This window comes from Chelonia mydas, chromosome 2 (assembly GCF_015237465.2).
Source record: "Chelonia mydas isolate rCheMyd1 chromosome 2, rCheMyd1.pri.v2, whole genome shotgun sequence".
Taxonomy (NCBI): domain Eukaryota; kingdom Metazoa; phylum Chordata; order Testudines; family Cheloniidae; genus Chelonia; species Chelonia mydas.
This window is the reverse complement of record NC_057850.1, coordinates 206,550,668-206,567,781: the sequence shown is the minus strand read 5'-3', so window position 1 is coordinate 206,567,781 and position 17,114 is coordinate 206,550,668. Positions and strand designations below refer to the sequence as shown.

Genomic DNA, 17,114 nt, shown 5'->3' with positions numbered 1-17,114 from the left:
TCTAGTCAAGTTGTGATACCAGGCAGGCAGGGGGACCAAGCTAGTTGCTGGCACCCCCTGTAGCTGGTTGAGAGAATAAAATGAACAGTTCCCAGAGGTAAAAGACTTGGGGTTTTCTTGATGGGCCTTTGGCTGATGTAATAGGGTAGGACCTTGTGGCTTTTGTGGGCTGAGGTCAGACCTCGGGGGCGAGAGGGGGCAGGGAGGGGAAATGCTAGGGTGCAGAGAGAGTTGAGTCCTAGCGGGTAGGTTAAGGAGAGCCTAACTTGCTTTATGGGTTATACGACAAGGAGCCCCGTAACCCAGGTGCCAGTTACGGGTTATATGGTATGGAGCCTTGTAATCCCCATACTGGAACCAATTAAATACCTTATATAGGAGAGTATGGGTGATGGGCTTGTAGTGCGTCTCGTGCTAAAAGTTTTTAACAGAAGTGATGGCTTGCTGCTTAATTCCATGCATGTGTTTTGTCCACATCAAAAGCTCTTACACTTACTGGACTAACTAGGGAACTCCTGCCATTAACTGGTATAACTTTAGCTGACACACTAACTGTAATGGCAACATTCAGTCTTTAAATTCCTATCAAAAACTTTCTTACAGAAACAGTAGTTTGGGAGCCAGGAATGCAGTTAAAAGTTTCTGCCCCTTAACATGGTTTAAGTGCATTAAAAGTACAAACACTGTAAACATTGTAGTGCTCAGGCTCTCAGTTAAGGGTCCACTTTTCTCTGCAAACAAAACTAGGTTTATATCTGGAGAATAAACACAGGGTTTTGTAGAAAGGGCTCGTCCCTTCCACGTTCTGTTTTGCTCTGCTAGATCAGCATTGCTGTTGACCTCTAGTTCAGCTCTCCCTCAAGTCACACTTAGATTTTTACAGTACATAAGTCACCATTAGAAAATCTTCATTTGCCAGTACTGTTGTGAGACACTGCAGTCGTTTCCTGTTTTAAGCTTAGGGAAAAACTATAGATGCCAAGTGTGCTAAAAGTTGGGAAGTGGGAATTAAGTGTTGACTTAATTGTGTCTACTCGTGCTTTAGACCATCCTGAAGTGTCGTGTGTAATGCACTATGTTCAGTAAGGCTTCAGACTGGGAAATAAGTGTCATTTTGTACCCATAAGTAAGTCAGAGAGCAATTCATAATTCTATACAGGAAGTAGTGTTAGGAGCTATTATCTTTAAAGGGTACATCTACATTGTAAAAAAGAAAGAAACGTCCCATGATAGCAAGTCTCAGCCTGGGCTGGAGCCTGTGCTCTGAAACCCACCACCACCTTGCTGGACTTCAGAGCCTTTGTTCCAGCCCAGGTGGGAAGGTCTGCATTTCTATATTTATCCCTGTGTCGTGAGTCTGAGTCAATTGACCTGGACTTTGAGACTTGCTGATGGAGGGTGGATTTTTTTTTTTTTTTTTTTTGGTTTTGGTTTTGTTCCAGTGTAGATATAGCCGCAGACACTCATTAAAAGAGATTCTTGGACATGGGAGTGAGGGAAGGAAGTAATGCAGATTTTCCTATTATAATATTCACTTTCTGATTTTTCCTATTTGTATGCAATTTTCCTGACTATCTTGTATGTACTTACGACATCTTTTTTCTTTGTACTATAACAAATTTTAGTGTTCTAAGAACACCATTGTTTTTAATTTTTTTTTAAATTCATACCTCTAAATGTATTGACAGTCAGTTTGAGAGCAAAAAACTCTAAATATTAAATCAAGGAGTTAAACCTAATTTCCATTAGCTAATTATAAGTAGTGAATGAATAAGTGTAATTAAACATTCCGGTTGGATTGTTTCACTGTCAATGAAAAAACAGTGGAATAGAATGCACTGTTAATGTTTTTGAAGTTGTTTATAGGACTATAGAACCAACAAAGTGAAATGGACAGTGAAATATTTAGAAGCATTATGTATAGCTTGGTTTGTGCTAGTATCGTTTTAAATAGCAGTTGTGGGTTAAAACTAGGTGTAGTTTCTTTGAAAATGTACCTCTTGCATGTTAACCACATTCCTATTCACTTCTGAAATGGATTTTTGTACATTAACTTAGGGCTTGTCTACACTTACAGCGCAGTGGTGCAGCTGCAGCGCTTAGTGATGATGCTATCTACACCAGCTGGAGAGCTTCTCTTCTTGGCATAGGTGCTACACCTCTCCGAGAGGATGTAGCTATGTTGATAGAAGAAGCCCTTCCATCGACATTGCGCTGTCTACACCAGGCGTTCAGTTGGTATAACTGCATCAGTCAGTGTTCCACACCTTGAGCAACATAGTTATACCCATATAAGTTTGCAGTGTATACAAGGGCTCAGTATCCAGCAGAAATGTTAAATAGACACTTTAAAGAACTGTTGTCTAAAGATAACTTTATACATAGTTTGTTAGGAACTGCTTGACTACCCCTATTACTTTTATTTTTCTTCTTGGCTGAATCCCACATATTCTTAGCATTTGGAACGAGTTACTAAAATATATAATTATTGAACAGATCTGTCTTTGCCCCCTTGAGTGTTGTTCATTGTGGCAGGTGAAATGAAACCTCATGTTTGGATTGTTTCATTTGCTTTGCTTTTGTGTACTATCAGCAAGATTACAAAAAGAATGGCAGCACCCTTAAAATTCAAGTTGATTTGCACTTACTCAAACAGCAATCTGAGTGCAGTTGATATGGACATGAACTAGATTTTAAAAGTGAAATATAAAGCAAAGCAGCCAAAATAAAACTTTCTGGATCCAATCCTTAGGAATACAAAATAATGATTTTGATATATAAAACGATGCTTTTGACAGTGTACTCAGATAAATTCACATATACTACCGTATTGATTACAACTAAAACCGCAGTTGAATTTTGACTGTAAACTTAGTTTCAGTCATTCTTTTTCTCCTATAAAAGCCAAAATCTTTGATGAATGCTGTTCCTCAGATGATGCACATATTGCATATTTACATTCCTAATACGTCATTAATTACATTTCTTTACAAAGTGAGAAAACAGAGAAATCTTCAGTGAGCTTAAACACAAAAAGGAAGCTTTTAAGAAGTGGAAACTTGGACAGATGTCTAGGGAGGAATATTAAAATATTGCTTGAGCATGCAGGTGTGAAATCAGGAAGGCCAAATCACAACTGGAGTTGCAGCTAGCAAGGGATGTGAAGGGTAACAGAGTTTCTACAGGTATGTTAGCAACAAAAAGGTGGTCAGGGAAAATGTAGGACCCTTACTGAATGGGGGAGGCAACCTAGTGACAGATGTGGAAAAAGCTGAAGTACTTTAATGCTTTTTTTGTCTCGGTCTTCACAGACAAGGTCAGCTCCAGTGCAGCAGTCTGGGGCAGCACAGTATGGGGAGGAGGGGAGCAGCCATCAGTGGTGAAAGAACATGTTAAGGACTATTTAGAAAAGCTGGAAATGCACAAGTCGATGGGGCCGGATGCAGTACATCCGAGGGTGCTGAGGGGGTTTGCTGATGTGATTGCAGAGGCATCGGCTATTATCTTTGAAAACTCTTGGCGATCGGGGGAGGTCCTGGACAACTGGAAAAAGGCAAATGTAGTGCCCATCTTTAAAGGAAAGAGGGAGAATCTGGGGAACTACAACCTCACTTCAGTCCCTGGAAAGATCATGGAGCAGGTCCTCAAGGAATCCATTTTTAAGCATTTGGAGGAGAGGAAGGTGATCAGGAAGAGTCAGCATGTATTCGCCAAGGGCAAGTCATGCCTGACCAACCTGATAGCCTTCTATGCAGAGATAACTGGCTCTGTGGACATGGGGAAAGTGGTGGATGTGATATACCTTGACTTTAGCAAAGCTTTGGATACGGTCTCCCACAGTATTCTTGCCAACAAGTTAAAAAAGTATGGATTGGAAGAATGGACTATAAGGTGGATAGAAAGCTGGCTAGGTCATCGGGCTCAATGGGTAGTGATCAACGGCTCAATGTCTAGTTGGCAGCCGGTATCAAGCGGAGTGCCCAGGAGGTCAGTCCTGGGGCCGGTTTTGTTCAACATCTTCATTAATGATCTGGATGATGGGATGGATTGCACCTTCAGCAAGTTCGCGGATGACACTAAGCTGCGGGGAGAGGTTAGATACGCTGGAGGGTAGGGATAGGAAACAGAGGGACCTAGGCAAATTAGAGGATTGCGCCAAAAGAAAAGTGATGAGGTTCAACAAGGACAAGTGCAGAGTCCTGCACTTAGGATGGAAGAATCCCATGCGCTGCTACAGGCTCAGGACCAACAGGCTAAGTGGCGGTTCTTCAGAAAAGGACCTAGGGATTACAGTGGATGAGAAGCTGGATATGAGTCAACAGTGTGCCCTTGTTACCAAGAAGGCTAATGGCATATTGGGCTGCATTAGTAGGAGCATTGCCAGGAGATCTAGGGAAGTGATTATTCCCCTCTGTTCAGCATTGTTGAGGCCACATCTGGAGTATTGTGTCCAGTTTTGGGCCCCCCACTACACAAAGGATGTGGAGAGAGCCCAGTGGAGGGCAACGAAAGTTACTAGAGGGCTGGCACACATGGCCTATGAGGAGAAGCTGAGGGAAATGGGCTTATTTAGTCTGCAGAAAAGAAGTGGGGGTGGGGGTGGGATTTGATAGCAGCCTTCAACTACCTGAAGGGTGGTTTCAAAGAGGATGAAGCTAGGTTGTTCTCGCTTGTGGCAGATGACAAAACAAGGAGCAATGGTTTCAAGTTGCAGTGGGGGAGGTCTAGGTTGGATATTAAGAAAAACTATTTCACTAGGAGGATGGTGAAGCACTGGAATGCATTACCTAGAGAGGGGTTGGAATCTCCATCCTTAGAGGTTTTTAAGGCCTGGCTTGACCAAGCCCTGGCTGGGATGATTTAGTTGGTGTTGGTCCTGTTTTGAGCAGGGGCTTGGACTAAATGACCTTCTGAGTTCTCTTGCAACTCGATTCTTCTATGATTCTATGAAAATGGTAAATGTTAGGATCAACTTTCAGTGAAGTGACTTGCTAAATTATATATGTTCTATATTTTAAAAGAAGCTTACTTAGTCTACAGTCCATAAATATTGTTTTAAAAAAAGAGAACAAACATGAGAGAAATACAAAGCTTTCACTAAGATGATAGATGTGTAGACCTTTTGTTGTTGTTTTTAATCCTTTTCTCTATGATTGCTGTGTTCTTATGGGTAAGTAAATACTTTGTTTTAGAGAAGCTTTTTGGAGTGTTTACCTGCTGATTGCAAACTTGAAAGGCCAGTCTTTGGTAGGCACCAAATCCAGTTTGGCCTGCTAAGGAAACACAGTTGGTAAACAGGAGTTTGGTAACCTAAAATTGAAAAGTGGAGTGAACTATGGGGATTCCACTCACAGAGAAGTCTCTTGGAAAGGGTGCCCACAGAGAGCCTGATAGGAGAGGTCAAAGGCACAGCTAGCCGTGGAACCATAACAAATGGTAAATACTTTACATTAAACTTGGAATGCTAGATAAAAGTATCTTAAAGGCAGAGTATTTAGAATCCACACTAATGTGCCAAACGCTATATATTTTGTTGTTGAATTATGCAATCCTTTATTGTGCTGTGGCTTGCAGCCACAGCAGACTCCCGTATTATAACAGTATTCCCTGTTTTATGTTTGCTTTTTAGGGATGAGAAGAACCACATTAACTATTTATGTTCATAGTGTATGTGAAACCTTTTAAGAATGCCTTTCATTTTCAAAAAAAAATCAAAAGCCCCGGAGGGATCATTTATGTTAATGCATTTAAGTGAAATACATTTCTATAATTCTGTCTCAACTTTTATGATGTCGAACTACTAAAAACGTACTGGGTGGAAAAGGATTACACATCAATTTGGACCAGATTTCTCTTGTTTCTTCCTTCTTGTGCACAGAATAACTGTTGGGAGTGTCCACACGTGTAGTTGGAACCTCTGTTGCAGACTGAGTTGGGTGCAGCGTTAGATGGCTCTGCTTCTGTGTAACCCTAAAGAATTGTATACTACTGGCTTTAAAGTTAGTGTTTACAAAACAATTCTCTGTGTAGATTGTATTGAAAACATTTGAACTTTAAAGCCAATGTTGTACATTCACAAATACTTAGGTCTTGTCTACCGTGCAGAATTTAGTGCAAAATAGGTAGGGTGTGAGTTTAAAGAAGACTAGCCATTCTGCCCTAACTTCCCATGCTATTATTCCATACTAAGGCCTGATTTACACTTAAAAAATTAGATTGGCCTAGCTATTTCACTCAGGGATGTGAAAAATTCATATCTATGAGTACTGTAATTAAGCTCACCCAGCCCAATGTAGATGCAGTTTCCATCAACCTAACTACCTCTGCTCGTATCATCCACTGTGATGGGAAGAACTTTTCGGTTGCTGTAGGAAGCATCTTCGCTACGGTGCTACAGTGGCTTTGGACAGCGCTGTTGCTGTGCTGCTTTAGCACCGCTAGTGTAGATGCCTTAGCGTGCCTTTTTGATGTTTAGGTTAATCCACTATTCCACACTAGATACTCTGGGCTTCCCTCCCCCCCATAAACAAACTCTTAAATTTGTTAACTCCAGTTGTTTACTGTGTCTTATTGCAGTAATGTGAAGTCATGTAAGGGACTTCCTCTGAGATGGTACACTTTTGATATAAAGAATTGTAACTACAGTGGAGTCGCATCTTACGCGGGGGGTTGGTTCTAAAGTCAGCGCGTAAGGCAAAAATCATGTATAATCATAATTACCCTTGAAAATCCCTTAAATCGCCCATAAAGTACAGTATACGGTACATGGTTTTGTGTATACAACCCTGTATAGTAATATGTATAAATGTATAATGTATACACTAATGTACAGTATATAAGAGTACATATGCAAAATATAATTTTACAGTACTGTATTTTTAATTACAGGGGGTAATTACAGGAGGAGTAATTACAGGGTGTCAGGGCTTGATGTCGATCCAGGAGACAGAAATGACAGAGAGCTTGGGGATGGAGAGTGAGTCGTATATGAAGTGGTCGGCTCTGAAAGTGGATTGCGTAGGCTTATCTGCTGTTGGTTGTTTTTCCTTGAAAAACATGGTGATTGGCAACTGTTGCTGTTGTCTCTTGAGGTGCTCAAACATTTCTTGATACGGTCTCAAATCATCCGTAATACTATGTGTGATTTTGAGGCTTCGTTCCATAGAGGGATCATATTCAGAAATTAAATAATACAAGTGTTTTGCTGCTTGGAACGCTTAAGCAAATTTATGAAGATTCCAACTTTCTGGCTCTTCCCGTTTGTTGTCGTCATCTTCGTCTTCTGTAGGTAATTTTATCAGTTCCTCTAACGCTTAGTTAGTCAATATTTCTCTATGGCTCTCAATTAATTCTTCAATTTCTTCCTCAAGGATATCAACGAAGCCATCACCACCCACTTGCCTGGCTACCTGAACAATGCATTTCACTTCTTTGTCAATGGTCGGGAAACCCTTAATATCATTCACGCATTCTTTCCATAGGTTTCGCCAACATGCATTGAATTTTCAGGCTTGATTGCATTCATTGCTTGTTTAATATAAGTGATGCAGTCGGCAATGTTGAAGGACTTCCAACACTCTATCACATTAAGATTGGGATCAGCATCCATAGTGCTACGTATCTGTGAGAACACAAGCCTCGTGTACGTGGCCTTGAAACAGTAAATCATGCCTTGGTCGAGAGGTTGGAGGATGGAGGTGGTATTGGGGGGAGAGAGACTACCTCAGCGTCATTATGTGCAAACCAGAGTGCCGCAGAGTGGCCAGGAGCATTGCCTACGATCAGCAACACTTTAAAGTCAAGTCCTTTTTCTTCGAGGTACCGCTTGACCTCCGGAATGAAACACTTGTGGAACCAATCCAGAAATAATGCTGCCATCACCCAAGCCTTTTTATTTGATTGCCAGAACACAGGCAGGAGATTTCTGTTCTTGCCTTTTAGGGAACGGGGATTTGCAGCCCTGTAGAGCAAGCCCAACTTTATTAAATGCCCAGCCGCATTGCCACAAAACAACACAGTCTTTAGCTGCTTTGAAGCCAGGGGTTTGTCTTTCTGATTTCGAAGTGTAAGTGCGGTTGGGCATTTTTTTCCAGAACAGCCCAGTCTCGTCAGCATTAAAAACTTGTTCCAGAAGATAGCCCCTTTCTTCTATGATTTTCTTTAATTGTTCGGGGTAAGCTTTTGCTGCCTCTTCATTGGCAGATGCAGCTTCCCCAGTAGTCTGCACGTTTTTGAGGTTGAAATGGTTCCTAAAACTGTTAAGCCAACCTTGGCTGGCTTTGAATTCCTTCTCATCAGAAGGCTGTCCCTCTTCAGTGGGAGGTTTGAACAGCGCATAGAGGCTAAGAGCCATGTGTTGCCATCAGTAGGCACACGTTTACGGTTCATGTCTTCCAGCCATAAGTTAAATGCCTTTTCAGTCTTCACTAAAGTTTTATCATGCACTTGGCTCGTCAGCTTAGCAGTTATTGGAGCACTTGATGCCACGGCTTGACTAATTTCTCTCTCTCGAATCTTGATGGCACGGATGCTAGATTCATTGCGGCCATATTTACACGCCGCATTGGAGAGCGACATACCGTCTCTCAATAAGTCCAACACAGCCAGTTTTTCCTCCAGCATTGGAACAGATCGCTGTTTGTTCAGTTGAGCACCAGATGAAGTAGTTGGCTTGTGTTTAGGGGCCATGTTGTACGAAAAATACGTACAGTATCTTTAAACACTAGAATCACAGTCAGCGCGGTGAGATGCTCACACTATGAGAGGCATGTGGGAACTGAGACTGACCGAGGAAACAGCAGATTCACGTCTCCCATCTCATGCTCGCTCCGGGGCATATGCTCATTCAGTGGAATAGTGGGCGGAATCGCTCACACTATTTACAGGTGTCTTCTTGTTGGTTGTTGTTGTTTTTTGGCTGAGCGCGTATTGTTGAATTTGCGTAAGTTAAATGCACGTTATGATGCGACTCACCTGTATAGCAAAATATACTTTTGCTGTGTCCTGCACTCTAGACTCTCAACATTCATAACTGTTGCAGGTTCTCTAGTCTTGGTAGCACTGTATTCTCCTCTTAAGCCACAATCAGTTTGGTACCAAACACAGAGAGATCCTTTTGTAAATATGCTGCTCCTAAACCTAATGCATTGTTCAGCTGTAACTGTCATGTCACTATCTTTTTATTTGTAATTGTTTAATTCTGGTGGGAAAGAAGGAAAAGGTTGTTCAGAAAATAGGCCAGTTTCTTTCTGAACTCCAATGTTGAAAATGGGGATTGATATTTTTTCTTTAATCAAAATCTTAATCTATTTTTTCAAAACTTAAGAATCTATCACATTTGACTTGGTTGATAGCTATATAGTAATAAATAAATGTCACCTCTTATTTTTTAACTTTGTCCTACAATTATCAGTCTATAGTGTAAAGTTGGAAAACATGAACTTAGTTATGAAATAGTTTTCCAACCTCATCCACCACTTATTTAAATTAAAACATGAACATGTATGTTATCAACAAATTGCTCTACTATATTGAAAATGCAAAGATTATTTTTCAGTTCCCTTCTTCCCCCTCCCCCCCCCCCCCCCCCCCCAAAAAAAAAAAAAGAAAAGAAAAAGCACAGCAGATTTACAGCTGGGTGAATTTGAAGTGCATGAGGGTCAGAAAAGGCCATTTACAGTCTATCCTTTAAGAAATACTCTTCAGTATTCTCAGAAGAGTTCATATGTATAAATCAAATGTACAGATTAACACACAGCTGAAGACAAATACTGAATGATATTCAGTGTATAACAGACCAGAAAATTCATCAGAGATAAAGACGTTTAACTTACAAAATTTACAGTGGCTCTTACCACATATAAATTACATGTATTGTTGAAAATTTTGCTTTAGCGTACTTTGGAAAGAAACAGGCCCCTCTAGCTTAGCTTTCTACCAACCACTTGAAATGGTATTCTAAAACGGTAATTCTTTCAAAAGAAAACTACTTGTGTTCAGGCTTTCCAATATCTAACAACTTCCTTAGAGGTACAAATGCCAATCATTTCTAGGCATCATGCACAAGCAGATTAAAAATTCTCATAGAAAACGCTGTGGCAGATTTGAGAGACTATATGGGAATCTTTTTGTAGAGTGGTATAGAATGCATAGTCCTTTAGTCATAACTTAGTGGGTTTCTGTACAATCTGGTGATGTAAAGGTGTGGGTGGTTTCAAGAGGCTCGAAGGTACTGTGTAATGCTATCTGTTTATAATCACACTAATTTATAGAACTCTTTCAAATCCCTATTAAAGAAAAACCCTAATTTAAAAAAAAAAATCTGCAAGCCCATGCAAGTCAAATATTTTCTTTGCGATGAGAAGTGAAACTATAAAACAAAATCCAAATTAACAACAATGCTTACTCTGGGCAATTATCTTGCTTTACTTTATGTGTTTGTTCTCCAGGCTGTTAACTTCTCAGGCAGATGCTTTATTTATTTTTGTGTATTGTGTTATGCCAATCAAGTTCCTGGTGCTTATTAAACAAGAACGAACGTTTGGTTGGTGGGTCTCGCAGCTGATTCAGGTGCTAAGTTAACCAAATACAATATTGCTTAGATTTAGAATGGAAAGTAATAAAAATATTTGGGGATTTGTGTGAAGTTTCTGTTCATAAGGTGAACTTCTAGTGGGGAAATAACGTGTATTTTTCCTTTTTAGAGCTGAGGAATAAAGCCTTCTAGGGTCTTCAGGGTAGATTTATTTAAATCAAAGCAACTGAAATTGGCAATTTAAATCATTAATTAAAAAAACCTTAGATTTTAAAGTTTAATCTCTAATTTTAGGTTTTCTAAAGAAAAAATGATCATCTGCTGATGGAGCCCCCAAAATTGTTTCTGTTTGGTACATTGAAGCTGTAGGCTGCCTGCCTAAAAGGCTAACGCTGCTGTCTGCTTACATAATTTGTTTAAGCAGTAAGTTCTTAGTAAATAAGTTTTTTTCCAACTTTTTAAAGTCAGAGTTGATGAATATTATATTTCTGAATTATTAATCATGGATGTACTCATTAATTTATAGTATGTATAAGCTGTATTGTTAGAACTAAACAAAAAAACCCTCAGCCCAACATATTACAATTTATAGACAAGCTTTGCAAAACTTCTCACCTGGCTTGCCCCTTCATTTTTTCTTTAAAACATAATTGACTGAACATGGAGGCATTTGCAGATTCAGCACTTAACAGCAGATTGCTTTGAGTGCAGGACTCCATAAGAAGCTTTCCCTTTGGGAAGAGTGGATTAAGTAATCAGAGGTTCCAGTTCCCCTTCTTCCTCTTTCTAGGCTTCCTCCTGTAAGTTCAGCCTTAACTCTTGTTCTCGCTCCCCAGTGTGTTTTTTCTTAGGGTAGTTGTATACAGCACCCAACTTCTGCATGTTGCAGGCTGAGTAGTAAATTGTTAGACCTGCCTTTGTTGTCTGTAGTTCAGTCAAGAAAGTACCCTATTAGGCTTTCCAAGCCCAGCCTTCAGCAAAGCTGCTGCCTTAGGCTGTGATGCATCACATGCTTTTCTTTATCTTATACTCTGAATGTATAAAGATACTGATGTTCATATGTATTTTGTATAATTGATTTTAAAAAAAAACCAGGATCTTGGGGAAAAAAAGGTAACCATTCATAATTCATTGTTCAGTGCAGCTAACCAAATTAACCAAGAGTGCTTAAAAAGTTGTATTGTTCACTCTACATAAACTTTTGGTATAATTTAAACTATTTTCAAATATCTATCTTAGGAACTTAGATGGCCCCCATATCTGAGCACCTCACAATTTTTAATGTATTGCTCTCTCAACTCCCTGTGAGATAGAGAACTGTTTTTATCTTCATTTTACAAAGGGTAAGCTGAGTCACAGAGCGGCTTAAGTCATTTGCCCAGGGTTACCCAGGCAGTTTGTGCTGAAGTAGGAACTCTTAAGTCCTAAGCTACTCCCCTAACTACTGGACCATGCTTCCTCTCTATTCTGATAAATATTCTTGACTGTTTCATAACTGGATTCATGTACAAGTATTTCATTTACCACTGTGACTGCTATAATGACACTTGCTCTGGCAACATTTTTTAATTGCTTAAAATTGATTACTTAAATATAAGTATCTAGGCAATGTCTGATTTTTCTGTTCCATTGTATAAAACATTACTTATGCTAATGTGCAAATTTGTGGGTTGAGCAACAATATTTCTATTACCTGTTTCCTTTTTTCAAGTACCTATATATTTGGCCTGCAGTCATGCTATCTTCTGTTCTAATATTGTCAATCTGAAACTAACAATGTCAGGAGAAGTCTAATTTTTGAGTGGGAGACCGGCAAGTGACTCAGGCATATATATGTATGCCTGCAGTGTAGTTGTAGCCGTGTCTGTGCCAGTGCTATTAGAGAAACAAGGTAAGTGAGGTAATATCTGTTATTGGACCAACTTCTGTTGGTGAGAGAGACAGGCTTTAGAGCTTACACAGAGCTCTTCTTCAGGTCTGGGAAACTAACTCAAGGTTTGTATACGCTACCACTTACTTCAGTATAATTTACGTCGCTTGGGGTGTGAATAATCCACACCCCGTGAGTGACATAAGTTACACCGACCTAAGTGCTGGTGTAGACAGCGTGTTGGCCGGAAAGCTTCTCCTACTGACATAGCTACCGCCTCTCATGGAGGTGGAGTAATTAAGTCAACAGGAGAGCTCTCTCCTGTTGGCTTAGTGTATTCTCCAGATGCACTGATGGAGCTGCATCACTGTAGTGCTTTTAGTGTAGATTAGCCCTCAGTGTCACAGCTAAATACTAGATGGAACATATTGTTTAGCATAAGTAGTTAACCCATTTCAAGGGACCATTCAAGATGAAGTGGCCTATTAACACCCTTCCAGTAACAGGGAGGAAAGGGTCGGGGGAGCAGTACAGTAAAAGCTGTGTTATCCAGCACTTTACCACCCGGGAAGCTCTAGAAACTGGCATTTTGGGGTGCCGGATCCGGGCAGTGCTCACCTTGGGTAGCTCCCTGTGCGCCCCCACCCCACCCCGAGTGCTGGCTCCACAGCTCCCATTGGCTGGGGACCACAGCCAACGGGAGCTTCGGGGCAGCGCCTGCAGGTGGAGGCAGCACGTGGAGCATCCTGGCTACACCTCTGTCTAGGAGCAGCAGGGACATGTTGCCACTTTCAGAGAGTCGCCCAAGGTGAGCGCCACCAGTTTTTGGCACCCCAAAACCCCTACCATGCTTCACCCCCCCGCCCTGAGCCCCCACACACCCATACCCCCTCCCAGAGCCCAGACCCCATACCCCCAGTTCCCTCCCTCCATTGGTAAGAATAGTTCTTAGTTAACTGGAATTTTTGACTAACTGACACTAATTTCCCCAACATACCGGATAACAAAACTGTTACTGTATCTGAGTGGGTGGGTTAGTGGGTTATAGATTTCTGTATTAAATCCAGTGTCTATTCAGGCCATATTTTTATTGTCTAGCAAAGTTATGAATTTAAGCTCCCAGGCTTGTCTTTTGAAAGTGTTGTGCCGCTTTCCTTTGAGGATCAGCTATAAAATCTGTCAGCTATAGAATGATTGCTTTGTGAAAAGTGTTCACCCACAGTTTGTGGTGTTTTTGCCTTTTATCATTTTCCTGTGTGAGTTCATTCAAGAGTGTAGTGATTGTCTGGCTTCACCCACATAGTTTTTATTAGGGCATTTAGTGAGCTGGATGAGGTACACCACATGTGATAGGATTTTGGATCCATGGATCTTGAAAAGTGTGTTGATCACTGTAGTGGTGGAGACATGTCTGCAGGTTTTGCATCTTTTGTTCTGGCAGGGTCTGGTGCCGCTTTGAGTTGGTGTGTCCTGGTCTGTGGGGAACTTGCTTCTGACAATGAACTTGAAGAGGCTGGGGGGGTTGGTTTGTTGGGTTTTGAAGGCCAGAACGGGGGGGGGGGGGGCGGCGGCGGCGAGGGCTCAAAAGATTTTTTTTTTTTTTCTGGGATGGGGTCCCCATCAAGTATGGGTTGTAGTTGTTCGATACCCCATATGGATTCCATTGTGGTGTGTCAGGTGACAACTAGGGGTGTGCAGTCAGAGGGGCTTTTATTTCTGTTTTGAAGCAGGTTCTCTCAGAGTATTTGGTTGTCCTGTTCCATGCTGCGATCTCCTTCTCTGGTGGAGTGTCCTTGTTTAGCGAAGGCAGTTTTGAGTGTGTTAAAGTGTATATCACAGACTTTCTCCTCGGAGCATATTATGCAGTGTCTGAGGGCCCAGCTGGAAATAAGATTTCTGGGTTTGTTTGGGGTGGTTACTGTATCTTGAAGATAGGTGTGGTGATCCAGGGGTTGCTTGTGTATGGTTGTCAGTAGGGTTCGGTTCTTGGAGCTGATGGTAGTATCCAGGAAGTTGATGCTGGTGTGGGAATGTTCCAGACACACTTTAATGGGTGGGTGGGTGGTGGTGGTGGTGGTGGTTAAAGTTGTGGTGGAATTCTGAGTGAGTTCAAGTCGTTTGTCCAGAGAATGAAAATATCATTGATATATCTCGGGTATTTCATTGGTTTCATGGTGCACTTGTCCAGAAATTCTTCTTCAGTGTGGCCCATGAAGAGGTTGGCATATTGGGGAGCCATCCTAGTACCCATGGTTGTTCCCATGGTTTGGACAAAATGTGTGTTGAATGTAAAATTGTTATGGGTGAGGCTGAAATGGATGAGCCTGGGGATGCGTTTAGGGTGGATATCTGAGGGTTGTCCGTTGTCTTGTAAAGATGTTAGTGTACAGGGAGGTGACATCCATGGGGGCAAGGATGATATTCTGAGGGAGCTTGTTAATGTTGTGGAGTTTGTGGAAGAAGTCAGTTGTGTCCTGTAGGAAGCTGGCCCTTTGTATGGTGAATAGGAGTCTGAATATCAGTAAGAGTACCATGGCCAAATATGATGGGTCTGCCTGGGTTGCCTTGTTTGTGTATCTTGGGAAGCATGTAGAAGGCCTCTGAGTAGCATTCTTTTCAGAGTCAATATTGAAGCACTGCTCTATCATTCGTGGTCAGCTGCAGTATTTTACATGTAGTCTAAAACCTATGTTTTGACCGTCTGTAGCTATTATATCTGTGGCCCTTTTCATGAAAATAAAGGTGTTATAACCCTGCTGTCTTGGCGAAGTTCTGATTCAGAAATTTACTTTATAATCTGCCTGAATAATTTAGCCCATACTTCTATTTGAATAAGGTTCACTTTCTTTCCAACCTTGTGTGTTGTAACATATGCAATGTTTCATCCAAGAATTAGTTGTGCTGCATTTGTGAGTGAAGATTATTTTTGTCTTTGAGTTGTTAATTAAGAAATTTTCCACTGCAGGAAAGGGTACCGAGGCAGCTGAAGCATCTTAATATGAGAAGTCTGCAGATAGCTTATGTCAGTGGCTCTCAACCGATCCAGACTGCTGTACCCCTTTCAGAAATCTGATATGTCTTGCATACCCCCTAAGTTTTACTTCACTTTAAAACTACTTGCTTACAAAATCAAACAACAAAAATACAAAAGTGTCACAGCACACTTACTGAAAAATTGCTTATTTCTCATTTTTGCCATATAATTATTAAATCAATTGGAATATAAATATTGTCCTTACATTCCAGCGTATATAGAGCAGTATAAACATTTCACTGTATGAAATTTTAGTTTGTACTGACTTCACTAGTGCTTTTTATATAGGCTGTTTTAAAACTAGGCAAATATCAGCTAGATGAATTGATGTGGCCCCAGAAGACCTCTGCGTACCCCCAGTGGCATGTGGAGCCCTAGTTGAGAACCACTGGCTTAGCTTGTTTGAAAGGAGGAGCTTATGCTTCTGGTTTTCCCTCTCTTTCAAAACATACCCTCATGTAGTTATGTACTAGCAGGTGTATGTATTCTGGTCATTACAGGAAAACATTAACGCATATCGCCCACCTGTCGCTTCTCTACTAGTCTAATGCTAAATGTGTTTTTTGACCGAAATCTCAGCTTTTTAATGAAGATACGGTGTATATTTGAATGCTTTTGGTTTACCTATGTAAATAAATGTCTTTTAATATGAGAAAAGAAGTGTTTATAACCTTGGTCAGAGGCAATTGTGTCAAAATTTTCCAAGATTGTGCCTGTTCTTAAGGTGGAATATATTACAGCGTCTTATTGAGATGGAAATACATCTTTGAGTAAGCTTTCAATACTAAGATGAAATAAAGAATGAGAATTTGAAAAACAGAGTATAGAAGGGAAGACTGGGAAATAAAAGCACCAGTGACCATTGTAAGATAAGGTTGCTTATTAGCTCTCTAAGAGTATAGAGTAGTTAATCAAAACCTTTTAAAAAGACTTTTCTACTTCTATTAATGCAGCGGTTCTCAAACTTTTGTATTGGTGACCCCTTTCACCTGAGCCTCTGAGTGCGACCCCCCTAATAAATTAAAAAACTTTTATAATGGTGTTAAATATATTAAAATGCTGGCAGCAAAGCAGGGTTTGAGGTGGAGGCTAACAGTTCGTGACCCCACAGGTAATAACCTCATGACCCCCTGAGGGGTCCTGACCTCCAATTTGAGAACCCCTGTATTAATGTTTCCTCATTTGTGTTACTAAGCCATATCAAGTAGAATACTTAATAAATGAGGATACTGTACATAGAATGAAACACAAGAGTTCTTTGAGTTCTGTTTAGTAAAAATGCATGTTATTACTGGGATTCTTGTGATCTTGAAATGTAATTTCTGGGAAATTGTGGGCTGCTTTTTGGTCTTAGCCAGTGAAATTCAATGGGGAGTGGGGTGGGGGTGGGGAAGGAGGTTCCTTCTGCCAAGTTCTTGTCTCTTGTCTTCTGATTTATAAACCTACATGTTCCTCCCATAGACTTGGAAACCAAGTAGCAGTGGTTTGAGCTCACAAACACGTAAATTTTGAAAGGGCAAGCAACAGACTTCCTTATGACAGAAATAGTTTTTGTGCTAAATTAATGAAGTCTGTTTGATTTCAGCTAAAGAAAAAATATTAATTTTACATTTTCTTTTGACCCAAGGTTATCTTAAAATTAAACCATTAGTAGTATGACTCTAAAGCACCACAAA

General features: G+C 40.6%; 1 protein-coding gene and 1 long non-coding RNA gene across 2 annotated transcripts in view; both read left to right on the top strand.

The window, feature by feature from the left end:
- AHR (aryl hydrocarbon receptor) overlaps window positions 1–17,114 on the top strand; it is a 98,281-nt gene that overhangs the window by 37,149 nt on the left and 44,018 nt on the right. The window lies entirely within an intron of this gene.
- LOC122464716 lies at window positions 1,151–15,540 on the top strand. Its single transcript, XR_006289009.1, has 3 exons — window positions 1,151–1,162; window positions 4,185–4,189; window positions 15,422–15,540. It is a non-coding gene; the product is annotated as an uncharacterized LOC122464716 (long non-coding RNA).